The sequence below is a fragment of the Leiobunum rupestre genome, chromosome 8, assembly GCF_980474605.1.
Source record: "Leiobunum rupestre chromosome 8, qqLeiRupe1.1.hap1, whole genome shotgun sequence".
Classification (NCBI taxonomy): Eukaryota; Metazoa; Arthropoda; class Arachnida; order Opiliones; family Sclerosomatidae; genus Leiobunum; species Leiobunum rupestre.
Genome location: NC_143391.1, coordinates 17,018,656 through 17,037,935, shown reverse-complemented (window position 1 = coordinate 17,037,935; position 19,280 = coordinate 17,018,656).

The window sequence follows — 19,280 nt, the reverse complement described above, 5'->3', positions numbered from 1 at the left end:
CATGTAATTAATTCTTACTAATGTGCTAAACATTACTCCTTATACGCGACAACAAGATGGTCAAGAGCAGTATTTTCTATAAGTCAGGGGAATTTATATATTATAATCGTTGGTGTAGGTCAAGAGTATATAATATTAACACTAATGGCAAAAGTATACAATATAACAACCGTTCCTGTCCTGCCGCAGCCGTAAACAGCCGTTCCCGTCCAGCCACCACCGCCGTAAACCGTTCCCGTTCAGCCACGACGCTCTAACTTCCGACCTCGAACTTTTCTCAAATTCCTGATCAGATTTATAAGAGAAATAATATTTGGGAGGGCGAATGAGTCCAACTTCGAGTCTAATAAGCCGCTTCTACCACGAGTTCTGACGCCGCCAGCCGCTCCCGTACAGCCGCAGCGCAGCCACCGCCAGCCATTTCCGTCCAGCCGGCACCGCCACCAGCCATTTCCGTCCACCGAAACCGCCGCCAACCGTTCCCGTCCAGCCACCGCCAGCTTTTTCCGTCCAGCCGCCACCGCCGCCAACCGTTCCCGTCCAGCCACCGCCTGATATTTCCGTCCAACCGCCACCGCCGCCAACCGTTCCCGTCCAGCCACCGCCTGATATTTCCGTCCAGCCGCCACCGCCGCCAACCGTTCCCGTCCAGCCACCACCTGATATTTCCGTCCAACCGCCACCACCGCCAACGGTTCCCGTCCAGCCACTTCCGAACCTGAACTTTTCTCAAATTCCTGATCAGATTTATAAAATAAAATATTATTTGGAAGGAGAACGAGTCCGACTCCGTGTCTAATAAGCCGCTTTTACAACGAGTTCTGACGCCGCCAGCCATTTCCGTCCTGCCGCCACCGCTGTAAACCGTTAGGGTTGGTTTTCACTAGCGCAAAACCGTCGTGACGGCGGGCGTGAACGCAAAAATTTTCTATTAGGCGGTTTTGCCTTAGTGTAAACCAGCCTTTAACGTCCAGCCACGACGCGATAACTTCCGACCTCGAACTATTCGCAAATTCCTGATCCGATTTATAAAATAAATTATTATTTGGGAGGGAGAACGAGTCTGACTTCGAGTCTAATAACCCATGTAGCACCAATCTTCCAATTTACAGTCGGCCAATGGTCGGACACCGGAAAAATAGTATGGCCATTTTATCCGACTAAGAGCCAACCTGGAATTTTGGGGGTTGACGTTTTTTACTTATTAACGAACATATAATTTAGTGACGTTTTAATGTTGGCCAAAACGACTCTATCACTATTTCGTCGAAAAGTAGGATGTTTTATGTTTGGTCAAACCATCTTTGTTTTGGGAACGCCGCCTATGCTTTTTTACCTCTCCGAGGGGACAAAGTCCCCTAGGAGGGGTTATACAACGACCGTGTCTGTCTGTGGGTGGGTCTGTGGGTGGGTCTGTGGGTGTGTCTGTCTGTCAGGACTGCGAACGCGTTCGCATTTTCGGCGCAAAGTGTAATCACTGCGTACGCAGTTTCTCAAAGGGTTGGCAAAACCACCGTGTGACGGTGAGCGTTAACGGATGCATTTGCGGTTTGGTTTGGATGGTGTTTTTTCGCTCACCGTCGTGACGGTTTGGTGTATTACGGTTTTTGTAATGTTTATGCGTAGGTTGTGAGTGTTGAATTTGTTGTGTTTGTGTTCTGATGGATGTGCATGTTGAGTCTGTTGTGTTTATATGGGCGTTTTCTCTCCAACGTCTTCTTAATGACTTTGGGACGGACCGAGTGCTGAGTGTAATGCTACCTCTCAACGTCCAATGGCAGGGTTTCCACCAGTTGTACACGGTATTCGTCTTAGTATCAATTTGCGATCGCATCGGGCGGGATTTGAACCCGAGACCTCCTGATTGACAGGCGGACGTTCTACCACAGAACCACCGACACTTGTTACGCCTTATTGAAAATTAGACCTTCAGCTTTATCGGAAGCGTATTTAATAGAGTACGAAATTTTGGTTTAATTGAAATAGAATTGAAATTGAAATTATTGCATCGAAGAAATTCTAATTTAGCGTTTCTCTATTGATTAAAAACAAATGCGCCACCCAGGTTTCGAACCCAGACCATTCGGCTTGGCAGTCGAGCGCTCTACCACAGAACCACCGATAGCTGCTTAGATTCACTGAAATTAAGACAGGCATCGTAAAAATAATAGGTAATAAAGTCTTTTTTTATTAATGAATTTATGAAGGCCTAATCTGGTATTTTTTAAAGGTTAAATCTTGTTTTAGCGCAGTCAGCCGAGATTAGAGGGTTAAAGGGTAGACCCTGTGGGTGGTCCACTTTCTTAACGACCTATATATAGTTCTGTTAATTCAAAGGAGATAATTTAACGTTAATTGCTTTAAAAGCTGGCGGTTAGTCAAGTGGCTCTCTGTGCTTTGTTGATGGTAAGGTTTTTGCTTCTTGTAAATACATTTGGTGTGGATATTTGGATATCTACGATTTCTTGGGTGTGCGAGTCATTATATGATATTGGAAATTGGACGGCATTGGTCTTTTTCATGTGGTATGCGTCACAACGTAAACAGGAAGTGAACGAGTCGTCCACTACCAGATATCTACGGTATCTTCATCAAGGGCGAGTGTTGAAATAAAATGAGCGTTAAAGATGCGGCAAGTATTTCGTAAGCGAGTAATTCCAAAAAGCCTCTGTAGATATTTATTTCATTAAAATTTGCTTCGTATTATATTTAACTGATAAACTTGTTCTGTAAAAGGGTTTAATTCAATTGTGCATTGTTATAGTACGTCTAACTTACTGTTGTAACTACTTAACTTATGATATTCTGAATAAATTAAAATTGGTCGTTTCGTCCCAATTATTTTAATTATAATAAAAATTTTATACCGGGCGGGATAGAAATGGGTTAATATGTTTAACAAATAACTCTAAATTGCGGAGATATATCTTTAAAGGTTATCTCGAGAAATTAATACCACTAGGGACAATTCTTCCGAGGAGAGGTATATTTTGGCTTGCCAACTTGTTTTAGGTTGGCTATGCCGACACTTAGGATTTTGAAATCAAATATTACGAAAATTAGGAAGTTTATAGGTTGGCAAATCCGTCTGTACTTTTTCACGTTGCCTACCCTATTTTTAATATGAATGCCGACTCTGCCATGCCGTCAAAATGGATGGCATGAAGTCGGTAACACGTCGCAAAGAATACAGATTTCAATTTGCGTCGGCATAAAAAAATATTTTATGTTAATATTTCAAATTAAATATAAAGTACGGTCGGCCCATGATCGGCCCACATTATTTTTTACTGTTGAAATGTCCTAGTGCATTTTTTTGGCAGGAAGTCGACTGGCCTCTAAATCGCGACTCCGTACTGTATCTATTGAAATTTACTAAGCATCTTTAAATAACAGTTGGTTGAATCTACTTTTAGAGGTCGAAATATGAACTATCTTTTGTATACTAGCCGACCAATTGCCAACTGATGTACGACGTTATATTTCCCTTACGTCGCACAAAACTAGGAAATATTCCGCTATAATAAAACAAAAACGTAAATATTTTTTAATTAACTTCTGGTATGACGTCTACTACTACGTTCAAATAGTCAGTCGAAAAATCTATTATTTGATAATAAGTCCCCTCTGGCATAGGTCACATGGGTATAGATGAATTTATTTGAAACAAGTATAGTTCACAAAGATCCCAAATTTCATTAACTTCTGATATAGAAGTTTGAATTATGGGATATTTACCACGATAGATTTAAGTGTTGGTCTATCGGTAATTTGAATTCCCCATTAGTATAACACACATGTCTATCGGTTTAAATGACAAAACAAAATTAAATCTAGTAGAGTCGAAAATACAGATTTCAATCATGCGTCGACGTCGGCCCGACCTTATTTTGCTTCGATTCTTCAATAGTTTTAGAGTTGGCAAGTACTAAGTTTTAAAGTCGAAGAACCGTCAAGGAATATCTGTTGGGCCACCGATATTTTAGGCAGTGTGTCGGAATTTATAGTCCGGTGTACCTAGTAACAGAGACCATACCACCGGAGGCCTATCATCATAGTGCCCTACGCCAGCGTCCCCCTAGCCCGGACAGGGGACAAATCCAGCATGGGTAGCAGAACCCTACTACTGATGGTCTCACCTTTGACGCAAGCCACTCAACCCAGCAGAAGGTGCAGCAATGGGTGGACCAATCCCCACTTCGCACACAGCAGTGGGATTTAGAATGGGTGCTATAGCAACTCCAGTCGACACCCTACCTATGAAGGTAAGGAGCCAAACCCTTTGGAGATATCTCCTAAAGGGGAACGACGAGCACACAGCAGCCCGCATAACCTGGCACAGCTGGCACCGGAGATCGCGGTGTTGTTGCAAAAGGCCGGGAAACAGGACCGCCGTGCCCGCATACGGAGGCCCACCGCCCCACAGCAGGCTACCCAATCCGCCGGGGTGGCCAGTTTGCACGGACCCTCTCCGTTAGCCTGAGCCGAAGCTCAGTATCCAGCCCAAAGCTGACCGAAGTCGGAGGTGGAGATAGGACCATTTGATCAAAGCTAACATCTCCCAGTGCGCCACCGCCCTTATGGGTTACAAGAGCCGGACCCCGACTCCCCGGTAAAGCCACCAGTTTTTGCACACTCTGACCCATTGAGGGCCAGAACAGCCAATACAGGTAGAGAACCCTACCGATGACGGTCTCACCTTCAGCGCAAGCCGCTCAACCCAGCAGAAGTTTCAATTCCAGCCAACACCCTACCCACGTATGTAGAGAGCCGTATACCCTTCAGAAAGAGCTCCTAAAGGGGAATGACAGGTACACAGAGGCCCACGTTACCTGGCACAGTTGGCACCGGAAACCCGTTGTTGCCCCAAGAGGCTGGGAAACAGGACCTCTGCGCCTCATACGGAGACCCCACCGCCCCAAACCAGGCTACCCAATCCTTCGAGGCGGCCAGTTTGCCTGTACCCTCTCCGTTAGCCTGAGCCGAAACTCAGTTTCCAGCCCTTTCCTGACCGAAGTCGGAGGATGAGATAGGACCATTTGAACGGAGCTAACATCTCCTAGTGCACCACCGCCCTTATGGGTTACAAAAGCCGGACCCTGACTCCCCGGTAAAGCCACCAGTTATCGCACAATCTGACTCATTAAGGGACCGCTGCCGCCGGCATCAGACTATTGTATTTATACACCCCGTGCACTGCCTAAGCATTACAGGGGCTTATCATCATATGTACTGGCCGAGCCACCGATCTGTATACGAAGTTAGGAGTCACTTCCTAAAAGACATACACAATTAAGCAATGTAAGAAAGTAAGCCCTCTCATTCCCTACATACCCAGTGTGTGACTTAATCCAAGTAAACGTGACCGGCGTGATCATCCGTTTCAACATCTTACGCATTTTATGGCATAAGCCATGATTATTTTTATGATTGCTTATTGCGTTAATAGCAAAAATACAATCCGTAAATCCGTTGCAACATCAAATACTTTCATGTATTGCTAAGAACTCCAGATAAAATGCATCTACCTTTTCATTAATGCAACTGACCACGTTATAGACCTCTACACCGTTCTTTTACACAACAAAAGCCACTCTGGCACCCCTACTGGACAATGTTTATAATTCCCTTGACCGCTGGGTGGTCCTCCCGTGGGTCACCTGGGTAGAGGTAGTTACCACCTTGTAACTCCATCTCACAATGCTTGCTGTCTTCTCTGAAACAGAAGGACCTGAATACAGCAGCTTCCTGACAGTCCGGTAAGCACAAGTTATACGTAGGTCAGCAATTCTCTGCCGGCAGCCGTTCCCGTCCAGCCACGACTAAAGTTTTTGTCTGCTAGTGAAAGGAAGTGGCTTACGACTACCCCAGTAGCATTGTGTTTCCGTTTTTTAGTCGGTTAACAGTCGAAACAGTCGGATAGGAGTCGAAGTCGGCATTGAGTCGGTTAGAAGTTCGACTATTACCCGACAGCCGGGGAACAGTCGGGTTGCGACTCAAAAAAGTCAATTCGGAAATAAACAAGTCGCGTGATTTTGATTTTACTTTTGGGACCCCGTAGCTCCTAGCAGTTAGAAGTCAAGAGAAGAGCGTTGCCAGACGTCCTATAATTTAATTTTTTATTTAAAAAGTTTTTTTAACATACGTCAATGGGTTTATTTAAAACTGAATTTCCATCAAACAACAGTGGGATATCCTATGTAAAATTGAAATTACAGTCAAATACAATTTGTTCTATAATTTGGAGTGTGAAATTTAGAAGTTTTAGTCCTTGAGTCTATAATAGAGGTGTGCAAATACCATTTTTTGGGGGATCGAATCGAATATCAAATATTTTTTTTAAAGCACGGCAAATACCAAATCGAATATTTATAACGTCAAATAATTTTTTCTAATATTTTTAGGGCAAAAATTTAGGCCAGTTAACTGATCAAATACCAAATAGTAATTCGAATATCAAATTATTCGACGTATTTGGTTTACAAATAGCCAAATAGTTTGCATATTTAAAGTCAACCGCATAGGGGGGGGCTAGTTTCTGAGAAACAGAGTTGCAGACATTCCAAATTTGTCTACGTTAGGACAAGTGAAATACAAGTTTTCACTAAATTTCACGATGGTAGGGTGCATAAGTCAATCTCTCGTGGAATTACCCATAATATAGAGTTGATCAATACCTATCTAACGAAGTATCAATTGAAATTTCTTTATACACCGTTGATGAGATATTTCCCTTTCGCGGCACGTTTTAAAACCGTCAGTGCGGCGTGAAGTGATCACCAATACCACAAACATCATCTTAGAAAATAACAGCCTCTAAAAAAGCCGAGAAAAGAGAGGAAGAAATATCTAATGTTACACTGAAGAAATCAGCGAGTGAAATTATGGGTACGATTCGACCACCTTGTTTATATGGAGAACGACGCCTTCAAAATTCAGTTAGTGGCGACTTCTAGCAACGCCAAAAGGAATCTTTTCCACGCTATTCAGTTTCCACGATATTCAGTTTCCACGTTATTCAGTTTCCACGTTATTCAGTTTCCACGCTATTCAGTTTCCACGCTATTCAGTTTCCACGTTATTCAGTTTCCACGCTTTTCAGTTTCCACGCTATTCAGTTTCCACGCTATTCAGTTTCCACGTTATTCAGTTTCCACGCTTTTCATTTTCCACGCTATTCAGTTTCCACGCTATTCAGTTTCCACGTTATTCAGTTTCCACGCTTTTCAGTTTCCACGCTATTCAGTTTCCACGTTATTCAGTTTCCACGCTTTTCAGTTTCCACGCTATTCAGTTTCCACGCTATTCAGTTTCCACGTTATTCAGTTTCCACGCTTTTCATTTTCCACGCTATTCAGTTTCCACGCTATTCAGTTTCCACGTTATTCAGTTTCCACGCTTTTCAGTTTCCACGCTATTCAGTTTCCACGCTATTCAGTTTCCACGTTATTCAGTTTCCACGCTTTTCAGTTTCCACGCTATTCAGTTTCCACGTTATTCAGTTTCCACGCTTTTCAGTTTCCACGCTATTCAGTTTCCACGCTATTCAGTTTCCACGCTATTCAGTTTCCACGTTATTCAGTTTCCACGTTATTCAGTTTCCACGCTATTCAGTTTCCACGTTATTCAGTTTCCACGCTATTCAGTTTCCACGTTATTCAGGTTTTACTAACTTTTCCACGTAAATCCGGATGCACGTTATTCAGTTTCCACGTTATTCAGTCGGTCCGAAACTGAATAGCGTGGAAACTGAATAACGTTTAAACTGAATAACGTTGAAATGTTTCCCCTTGTCGTTGCTAAAAGTCACCACTGACTGAATTTTAAAGGCGTCGTTTTCCATTTAAACAAGTTGGGAAAAATCGTACAAATTGTTTCACTTGCTGAATTATTTAGTGAAAAATGTATTATTGCTTCTTCTCTTTTTTCGAAATTATTTTTATTTGATAATTATAGGGCCTATTTATGCATTGCACCGAAAAGACTTACGATTTTGTATAAATAAAAGGGTGGCAGATTTTTTGGCGGCAAAAGTATAAAGACGGCCCGGACTATAGTTTTAAAACAAAAATAAATAAATTTTATAAAATAGTAAGATTTTATATAACGAAAATTTCTAAAAAAAAAAGGTTAATTAACAAATAAATATAAATTAAATATTATTATTATATTAATTGTCTAAGAACGAGTGACACTATCATTAGAAAAATAAATTTTAGACTAGAAATGAAGTTTATGAGTGAACTGGTGGAACAATATTTATCAAAGGAAATTGCGTTATAGCCAATTAGGTTTCAAAATTCACTATACGAGGTAAAATTTATGTATTCGCAGATTTTTTTAATGAAATTTAAAGAATTATAGTAAATTTGGACTTGGAAAATCCATGACTTGAGATATGGTCTGCAAGTGAGCGGGAGTGGTCAGCGAATGAGCGAAGAGATCTGCATGTGTTTGGAAAATCATTTTGCATCTTACCAAAACTCAATCGCAAGATAACCTCACTGTTTCACCAAATAACTATGGTCTTTCTCCATATACTAAATCACAATCATTAAAATAATATTTTATTTTATAATTCTGATCAGGAATTTGAGAAAAGTTCGAGGTCGGAAGTTATAGCGTCGTGGCTGGACGGGAACGGTTGGCGGCGGTAGCGGCTGGACGGAAATATCTGTCGGTGGCTGGACGGGAACGGTTGGCGGCGGTGGCGGCTGGATGGAAATAGCTGGCGGTGGCTGGGCGGGAACGGTTGGCGGCGGTGGCGGCTGGATGGAAATAGCTGGCGGTGGCTGGACGGGAACGGTTGGCGGTGGTGGCGGCTGGACGGAAATATCTGGCGGTGGCTGGACGGGAACGGTTGGCGGCGGTGGCAGCTGGACGGAAATATCTGTCGGTGGCTGGACGGGAACGGTTGGCGGCGGTGGCGGCTGGACGGAAATATCTGTCGGTGGCTGGACGGGAACGGTTGGCGGCGGTGGCGGCTGGACGGAAATATCTGTCGGTGGCTGGACGGGAACGGTTGGCGGCGGTGGTGGCTGGACGGAAATAGCTGGCGGTGGCTGGACGGGAACGGTTGGCGGTGGTTTCGATGGACGGAAATGGCTGGTGGCGGCTGCGCTGCGGCTGTACGGGAGCGGATGGCGGTGTCAGAACTCGTTGTAGAAGCGGCTTATTAGACTCGGAGTCGGAGTCGGACTCGTTCTCCCTCCCAGATAATATTTTATTGTATAAATCTGATCAGGATTTTGAGAAAAGTTCGATCGGAAGTTATAGCGTCATGACTGGACGGGAACGGTTGGCGGAGGAGGCTGCAGGACGGAAATAGCTGGTGGTGGCTGGACGGGAACGGTTGGCGGCGGTGGTGGCTGGACGGAAATAGCTGGCGGTGGCTGGACGGGAACGGTTGGCGGCGGTTTCGGTGGACGGAAATGGCTGGTGGTGGCTGCGCTGCGGCTGTACGGGAGCGGATGGCGGTGTCAGAACTCGTTGTAGAAGCGGCTTATTAGACTCGGAGTCGGAGTCGTACTCGTTCTCCCTCCCAGATAATATTTTATTGTATAAATATGATCAGGATTTTGAGAAAAGTTCGATCGGAAGTTATAGCGTCATGACTGGACGGGAACGGTTGGCGGAGGAGGCTGCAGGACGGAAATATCTGTCGGTGGCTGGACGGGAACGGTTGGCGGCGGTTTCGGTGGACGGAAATGGCTGGCGGCGGTGCCGGTTGGACGGGAACAGTTGGCGGTGGTGGCGGCTGGACGGCAACGGCTGGCGGCAGCTGTGACTGGACCGCTACTCGTTGTAGAAGCGGCTTATTAGACTCGGAGTCGGACTCGTTCTCCCTCCCAGATAATATTTTATTTTATAAATCTGATCAGGAATTTGAGAAAAGTTCGACTTCGTCTGTCATCGGGGGCTTTTTCAATTCAAAAAGATGCCTTTTGGAATGAAAAACGCAACGAGCATCTGGTGGATACCGTTTTAGCTCCTTACAAATGGAAATTTGATTTGGGATTTTACGACGATTTCGTCGTATATTCCGAATCGTTTGAGGATCATTTGATTCACATTCGAAAGGTCCTAGAGCGTATAGCCGAAGCGGGATTAACAGTTAACCCGGACAATGTGCAACTCTGCACTGACGAGGTGTCGCTTCTGGGCTATAGGGTCGGACCGGGGTTCTGCAAGCCAAATCCTGATAAATTTAGGGCTATAGAGGAATTCCCTCAGCCCAAGAATGTAACGGAGTTGCAGCGATTCCTAGGAATGATCGGGTATTATCGGTAGTTCATCCCGAATATGGCGGGGGAAAAAAATTTCAAAAAAATTCAAATTTTCAAAACCAAAAATATATATTAAAATTGACAAATGAAATTAATTTTATGATATTTTGATGAATTTTGGTCAATTTGGTCAAAATAAGTAAAAATTGATCAGAATCGGTAAAAATGGAGAAAAGCGAAATATAAAGATAAAAAAAGTTGAATTTGCCAACTAACCGCCAAATCGACGATAATAAATGCATTTTATCAAAATTAATAAAATGGAATTAATTTGTTTGAATTTGATCAAAATTAATCATTTTAATTAAAATTTATCAAAATTGGTAAAATTTGATTAAACTTGATTAATTGCTTAAAATCGGGTATAACTTGATAAAACCGATATATTTTATCAAATTTTGGATAAAATTTTATTAATTTGATCAATATGATTAAAAATTGATCAGAATCGATAAAATGGAGAAAGGCGAAAGGTTACGTTTAAAAAAATGTAATATTGAAAATTTTATCACCAAATTCATTTAAAAAAATTAGTTTTATCATAATAATAATTTAATCAAAATTGACCAAATTTATTGATAAAACTGATATAATTTAACAAATATTGAATAAAATTTGGTTAATTCGATCAAAAAGTATCAAATTCGAATAGAGTTAATGAATAAAAATGGAGAAAGGCGAAAGATAACGTTAAAAAATATATAAATAATAAATAAAATTTATTTAGGTTTATCAAAATTGATAAAAGGAATTAATTTGATCAAAATTGATAAAAAGGAATTACTAAAATTCATTCAAACTTGATTAATTGTCAAACCGATATATTTTAACAAAACTACAAAATCTGATGTTTGTATATTGGTTTGTTGTTCTTTATGCACGTCTAAGATAGTTGTCCGATTCGCCCGAAATTTGGCCTGCGGTATTGTGGCGCCTCCCGTCAGGTTTTAAAGGTGTCTTGAATATGCCAACCTTCGTAGTTTTAGGCCGTCAGGTTTTAAAGGTGCTTGAGTTTGCCAACTTTCGTAGTTTTTGGCTGTCAGCTTTTAAAGGTGCTTGAATTTGCCAACTTTCGTAGTTTTAGGCCGTCAGGTTTTAAAGGTGCTTGAGTTTGCCAACTTTCGTAGTTTTTGGCCGTCAGGTTTTAAAGGTGTCTTGAGTTTGCTTACCTTCGAAGTTTTTGACCACGGGACCAATAACTCGTGACCGCAAGACCGAAACACGGGATTTTACCTATATCTCGCTCTGCGCCAAATCAGGATAGAGGCGTTTTGATTGTTACTGGGTTTGTTATAGTAGTACACTGGTTTTTTTTTAAAGAGATACAATGGGTTTAAATAGGTGTACATGTACGGGGTTTTATGAGTTATACTATTAAGGCAGTTGAGGGCTGTGTTCGAAAAGTGACGTAAACGTAAGCCTGTAAAGGAGGGAGACAAAATGCGGTAAACAGGGGGCCCAGCAGTTAAGGGCCTTGAGGGATTGATTGGGGCCCGTAGATCATTTTAAATTTGGTCAATTCGATCAAAACTTGTACAATATATTTAGATTAAACTGGGTAAATGTAATAATATTTAGATTAAACTGGGTAAATGTAATAATATTTAGATTAAATTGGGTAACTGTGTTTAAATTGAACTGTAATTGGTTAATCTTGATTAAATTCCACGAAAATTGGGTACATTTGTTAATAGTACTTACAATGTTTGCGAAATGTTATTAAATTGGATGAAAAGAGAAAACGTGATTAGATCTAACAACGTTTAAAAATATTTTACACGACTAGTCAAAAACATTTTCGGTTGCCATGGCAAAACTAATGCCCATTGCAACTTTGGTGAAATTTCATATTACCATAAGGTCTCCATACCCACCTAGTTCCAACAAAATCGGTGATTATCACCTCGGGTAGTCTCCTAGTAAGGAGGCAGGTTAAAAACACGGTGCAGTTGGCGCTCCCGGATTTAAACGGGTGTTTTCTCATTAAATGCGATGCGAATTTAAAGGGGCTTAGACGCTGTGTTGGAGCAGTAAGGCGGGAAAGGATGACCCCTATAGCCTTTGTAAGCGGGGGACTCGTATCGGCGGAGCGCAACTACTCGACCACGGAATTGGAATGTCTTGCTGTGGTATTCGCCCTCAAGAAATTTCGAATGTACGTCGAGGGTACGGACTTTGTGATCGAAACCGATCACCAAGCGTTGAAGTGGTTACCAGTGTTTCTTTGAGGCATCTCTCCGGGGGGGGCGAAGCCCCCCCGGAAAAAGTCCATCGCCCCCCCGGAGCTTCCCCTTTTTCCGACGCCACTGCCAGACGTGCATGGAGTGCTACGCTCGCCACTGGATACCGGCACCCCCGGATATCTGGGAACCCCCCCCCCCCGAAGAAAATTTTCTGAAAGAAACACTGGTGGTTACGACACCTTAAGGAGCCGGTGGCCGACTTGCCCGCTGGGCTTTGGGGCTACAGCTGTATAATTTCGAGGTGCAATACCACCCAGGGAAATTGAACGTTGTAGCGGATGCTTTATCCAGGGCCCTCTCGATTCCGAGAATGGTCAGGGAGAAGCGGTGGTGACGTTGGCGGTTTCAGAGGAAAACTCTTCTGACTCCGCGGAGATGCTTGGGGTAGTGGGACGCCACACTCCCCATGTCTTCCAGGGGTGTACCGTGGGGAAGGTAGCTCAGAGGGTGTATCCTTCGGTAGCTGTCCCTATGGTGCAGGGGGCTCCCGTTGCCAAGTCAGTCGAGCCGATTCCGGTCGCCGAGCTTAGCGCCGCCCCCGCCCCAGTCTTACCTCCACGAGTGTCAGGATCCGGCATCACGATGGATCTGGACACTTTGTTATTGGGGGGATAACGACGTCTGTCCCCTCGATAGCGGCGACGAGCACTTTCTCGACGCCTTGACCTCACACCCGACGCCTAATTTTTGGGTGGGGGTGTGTAAAGCCCGCATTTGCATTCGCAAATGTAGGCATTTCCATATCACTTTTTGGTCTGAAGGGTGAAGGATTATCAAAGAAATTACCATGAAGGGTGGTCGTACGGGGCGCGCCCCCACAGCAATGAAAAAATAAATAAAACTGTTTAAAACATTTTTGTGCTGAAATAACCAGTTTTTCAAAATTACTGGCTCTCCGATGAATTGTACGTTTGAAGTTTGTAAATTCAAATTAATGGATTCCAGTATATCTACAGTGTCAGATATGCTAAATGTTTTTTTAAAGAACTTCAATGTTAATCTTACTGAAGCTAACCGTTTAAGTATATATCTGTTATTCAAGTAAATTTTACATAATGAACTGTTAATTTTACACTCTTGATGTGTGTAATAAATTCAGCTGCAAATATTCCTGAACATTTTTAAAATATCCTTCTGTACATTTTACAATACCAACCCATTTTTATAGAATACAGACCATTTATGTACTTATGTTCCTGTATAAAATAAAGGATACGTGTAATTTGTACAGGATTATTTTGTACAAGTTGTACACACACGTTTCATGTAAATATCTTCTGTTAAATTAAAGGATAACAGTAATTATCCCAGGATTATTCTGCGCAAGTGATATACAGACGGTTCATGTAAAATTATCCTGTTAAAACTAGGGTTTTTTCTCTCAGTGAAGAATATACTTTTGTAAGAATAAGACAATGCTAATTAGAAACATTTGGGCGTGGACAATGGACACCCGTACGGGGATAGCAAATATAAAAGGTCTTAAAGTAAAATTGTTAGGGGATAATGATAATGCTTTCTGCATGTGGGAAAACTTAAAAGTCAAGATGGTAGGAAAATATTCTGGGAAAACCTAAAAGTCAAGATGGTAGGAAAATATTCTGGGAAAACCTAAAAGTCAAGATGGTAGGAAAATATTCTGGGAAAACTTAAAAGTCAAGATGGTAGGAAAATATACGAAAAGTTAAATCAAAGTTCCGCCAGATGTTTTAAGAAATCAATGATGACGTTAAGAATATCGAAAAATTAAAACTATTTCAATAAATTAAGAATTACAAAATTAGGTGTCGCATGGGCAATCGAATCATCGTGCCTACAGCATTAAGAGAACAAATTCTAAGGGAATTACACAGTACCCGTCAAAACGTTATTTCAATAAAGGAACTAGCTCGTCTAGGACCCTGGAATTGACGTAGACTTAGATGAGACATCGAAATCCGGTGAAATATGTTGTCCAAATCCTCCAATATTGGATAAACAGAACTCCGGGATACAAGTAAATGAACCTTGCCGACGAGTACATTTAGATTTTGCGGGTCTAATCGAGAACCACTATCTTCTAGTTACTATGGACGCAACTTCTAAATGGCTCGAAGTTGACATCATGAAGAATACCTCATCCGCCACCGTAATTAATTGCTTACATCAACATATCACACGTTTCTGTGTCATGGACACTTTGATGAACGATAACGCCACGTGCTTTACCAGTGCTGAATTTCGCTCTTTTAGGAAACAAAATGGAATAATACACAAGACCATCGCACCTTATCACCCAGAGCAAAATGGCCAAGCCGAAAGATCAGTTCGAACGCTAATCAGTTTAAGAACACGACGCCAGCTGAAACTATACCAAATCTATTTACCTATACCTATACCTACCTAATTATTTATTTTGTGCCCTGGGCCCGGGCCTGTCGGGCAACTCTTGCATTCCATTTTTCTTTAAAACGGGAAGTTGATGTTAGGGTTTGCTATTTTGAATTTGGTATTAAAGTATATTTCATTAATTACCATAATTGTAACATGATGGAGCCACCTTCTCTATGATTGTTTTTGTTTGTTTTCTGCGGAAGATCAAGGCCGACGACTGCTAACTTACTTATTGTAATATGATTTTGTTTCAGGGGGGGGGGGCACGCCATTGGAAAAAAGTAAAAAATAAAAATATTTGTACGTACGACCATACGTTTCGGGGGGGCACGTGCCCCCGGTGCCCCCCCCCCCTGGTTACGCCACTGATATGATTTATAGTTGGGTCATTCCATACGATTTCGACCACTCATGTCACCATGGGTCAATCGATTTTTTTAAAATTTTAAACACAGATAGATCTGTCTAAAACACGGTGATATCCAAGGTTTTAGCTGAAAATATTGAGAAGTTTTAGAATAAACACAGTTTAACCGAAACCCCACATTTTTTGGTATATCGTACCTCGATTTCAGTACGCCTTCGCTATAAGTTTAATAACTTTTTATAAATATATTTTATTTTAACAAAATAACACAATCTTACACATTTTGGCAAGGCCAATTCAATGGTGGAGTTTATATAGTCCTAACTAGAATTGATAACAGGTTATTGGATGTCAAAATGTACATTGTTATTTTTGGGGGGTCTCATTCGAGGGGTTAAAGGGTCATGTGGGCGATTGAAAACACGAAATATAAATACACTATTAGATAGCTCTATAAATGAGCTTTAAAATAAGCTCTTAAAAAGGGGTATTTTCCTTGTTTTTATTTGATAAATCAATAACCATTTTCTTGAAATTCAACACGTTTGAAATTTTTTATTTTTGATATCATACAAAAAATGGTTTAAATCTTTTAGAAATTATTACTACGTATTTAACGACGTGTGATAAATTATGCTCGAATATTTTCGAAATCATAATCTTTAAGAATAAAGGATCTAGCCCTGGAAGAAGTCGCTGTAGGCGTTGATATTAGTCGCAAAATCAAGTTAAGAGGTACATGGCATTTCTCGTCCCGCTTAGGCCATGACAGACTGTTAACTTATGTATATATTTTTCAACCCTTAATTTTGAGTAGTAAATTGATAAAATATTTAATTGAAAATAATTGCGTGTTAAATAGAGGCATTAAACTTTTTAGTATCGCCTGTAATGTTTGTTGTAACTGAAAACTAAACCTAATCTATAAATAACTAGAAAAAACCTTATACCCTATAGTATTGATGTTTTCTAATCCACCATTTTGGTTAGCTTGGAAAATACATTAAGAAACACATGGTACAATAAATGCTTCCAAATTTTATTTTTACCTTTTGTAATACCAAGCTCCCAAAAGTATCAACACTTGCAAAAGATTCATTTTATATCATCTATAATGTGTGATAGGTTCAATTTAACCTTCTTAGGGGCAGCCTTGGCTGTGACTAGTTCATTTTTCACTGAATCGTAGGCGGAATTCACAATTTAAAGAAAAAACAAGTTGGCAAGCCAAAATATACCTCTCCTCGGAGGAGTTTTTAATTTTCAATGAAGCGTAACTGTATCCGTGGTTCTGCGGTAGAACGCTCACCTGTCGTACAGGAGGGCTCGGGTTCGAATCTCAGCCTAAGAAAATATTATACTACACCCAATGGAAAAAGAGGGCAGTTTTTGGAAAAACCTTTTCCCTGATTCTAAGAAACTGCGTACGCGTTCGCAGCTCAGACAGACAGACCCACAGACAGACACAGTGGTTGTATAACCCCTCCTAGGGTACGAAGTCCCCTCGGAGAGGTAAAAATAATTAATTAATTTTAAATTCAATATAATTCACAAAAGCGTAAAATGTTGTTGAAAAAAAATTTACAAAAGTGTAAAATGTTGTAGGAAAAAAATTGACGTCAATAACTTTATAACAGCGTAAAGGACTACCACTTAGCTGAGGTGTTAGAGTAAATCTCTCCACGCAGCAGACCCGGGTTCGATTCCCGGCCGGCGCCAATAAATCGCAAATAGACACAAAAACGAGTACCGTGAACAATTGGTGGAAACCCTGCCAATGGAAGTTGAGAGGTTGTTAAACACTCAGCATTCGGTCCGTCCCAAAAGTCAACAAGAAAAAGTTGGAGAGAAAATGCACGTACACACAATCAACATAACACAACCAACACTAACACAACCAACACTAACACAACCAACCCTAACACAACCAACACTAACATAACACACTCAACACCCACAACCGTCATAACACAAACTAAACATTCACACCCTACGCATAAACATTAAAATAACGTAATATCCAATCACACTGCACCCACACTGTCGCGACGGTGAGCGTAAAACCATCAAAACCAAAGCCAACCGCATTGTCATCCGTTAACGCTCACCGTCAAACGGTGGTTTTGCCATCCGTTAGACTTCGCTCCCTAATTCCTAGCAACTGCGAACGCAAAGAGCCCTAGCAACTGCGAACGCGGTGATTTCAACACAAAGCGTACGCAGTGATTACACTTTGCCCCGAAAATGCGCACGCGTTCGCAGGACACACACACACACCCACAGACACGGTCATTGTATAACCCCTCCAGGGTACAAAGTACCCTCGGAGAGGTAATAATAATTTATATGCATAGTCAGGAGTGGTTCTTTGAAATATTTTCAATTACTAACCCTAAAACAATATTACTTTTAACTACGTATACAATCACAAAACTAAATTTGTGTTAAAATAATACTCAACGGCTCATGTTCTCACCTTTTTATATCTGCTTATGGAAGAGATGATTTTATATAATGGTTTTTGGGGCACCAGTTTAAAATTATTAACAATAAGGTCAACTTTAAAATAATTAAATACGTAGTAATAATTTCTAAAAGATTTAAACCATTTTTTGTATGATATCAAAAATAAAAAATTTCAAACGTGTTGAATTTCAAGAAAATGGTTATTGATTTATCAAATAAAAACAAGGAAAATACCCCTTTTTAAGAGCTTATTTTAAAGCTCATTTATAGAGCTATCTAATAGTGTATTTATATTTCGTGTTTTCAATCGCCCACATGACCCTTTAACCCCTCGAATGAGACCCCCCCAAAAATAACAATGTACATTTTGACATCCAATAACCTGTTATCAATTCTAGTTAGGGCTATATAAACTCCACCATTGAATTGGCCTTGCCAAAATGTGTAAGATTGTGTTATTTTGTTAAAATAAAATATATTTATAAAACGTTATTAAACTTATAGCGAAGGGGTACTGAAATCGAGGTACGATATACCAAAAAATGTGGGGTTTCGGTTAAACTGTGTTTATTCTAAAACTTCTCAATATTTTCAGCTAAAACCTTGGATATCACCGTTTTTTAAACAGATCTATCTGTGTTTAAAATTTAAAAAAAATCGATTGACCCATGGTGACATGAGTGGTCGAAATTGTATGGAATGACCCAGTTATGGTTAATTAAATGTTTATTTCGTTTACGACGGTGTTTGGTTGTTTAGAGGGAATATAACCTCAGGTATTTGGAACACCAACGTCGGCAGCTTTGACCAGCACCTGCAAGTTACTGTTTTTATAGTGCTTGTTGAATTAATGGAAATTATCCACCCGTACATATTAAGGCTTAGCAAAAGCACGACGTTCTGTTTACAGGTGAAAAATATCCATTATTTAAAACCAGCACTATATAAACAGTAACTTGCAGGTCCTGGCTCTTGGAAATATTCCTTCTTGGCAAATTCCTTGAAGATGTTTTATTGAAGCGTCTATTCCTAGTATTAACGCGTACTTTTTAAAGCCTGAACCGTGAGTCCCCTTAGATTCTTGGTCCATGGTCATAGAGACTAGCGAGTGACAGCCGCAAATGTGGCTCCATCCCTAGTTCTATTTCTGAACTATAAACATTCAAAGTTAGCAGAATTGTAGAAACTACCTCTAACGAATCTAGAGATAGTCTTATTACAAAAATGCGTCTGCTATGATAAGAATTTAAAATATATTGCATATTCAACAAATTTCGATGAAAATATTTACGAGGAGACTACCCGAGGTGATAATCACTAGGTGGGTATGTAGACCTTATGGTAACATGAAATTTCACCAAGGGAAAAATTGCAATGGGCATTAGTTTTGCCATGGCAACCGAAAATGTTTTTGACAACACAGTATGGTATGTGAAAAATTTTAAAAAAAAATTCAAATTTCTAAACCAAAAAAATAGATAAAATGATTTTTATGATATTTTGATGAATTTTGGTCAATTTGATCCAAATATGTAAAAATTGATC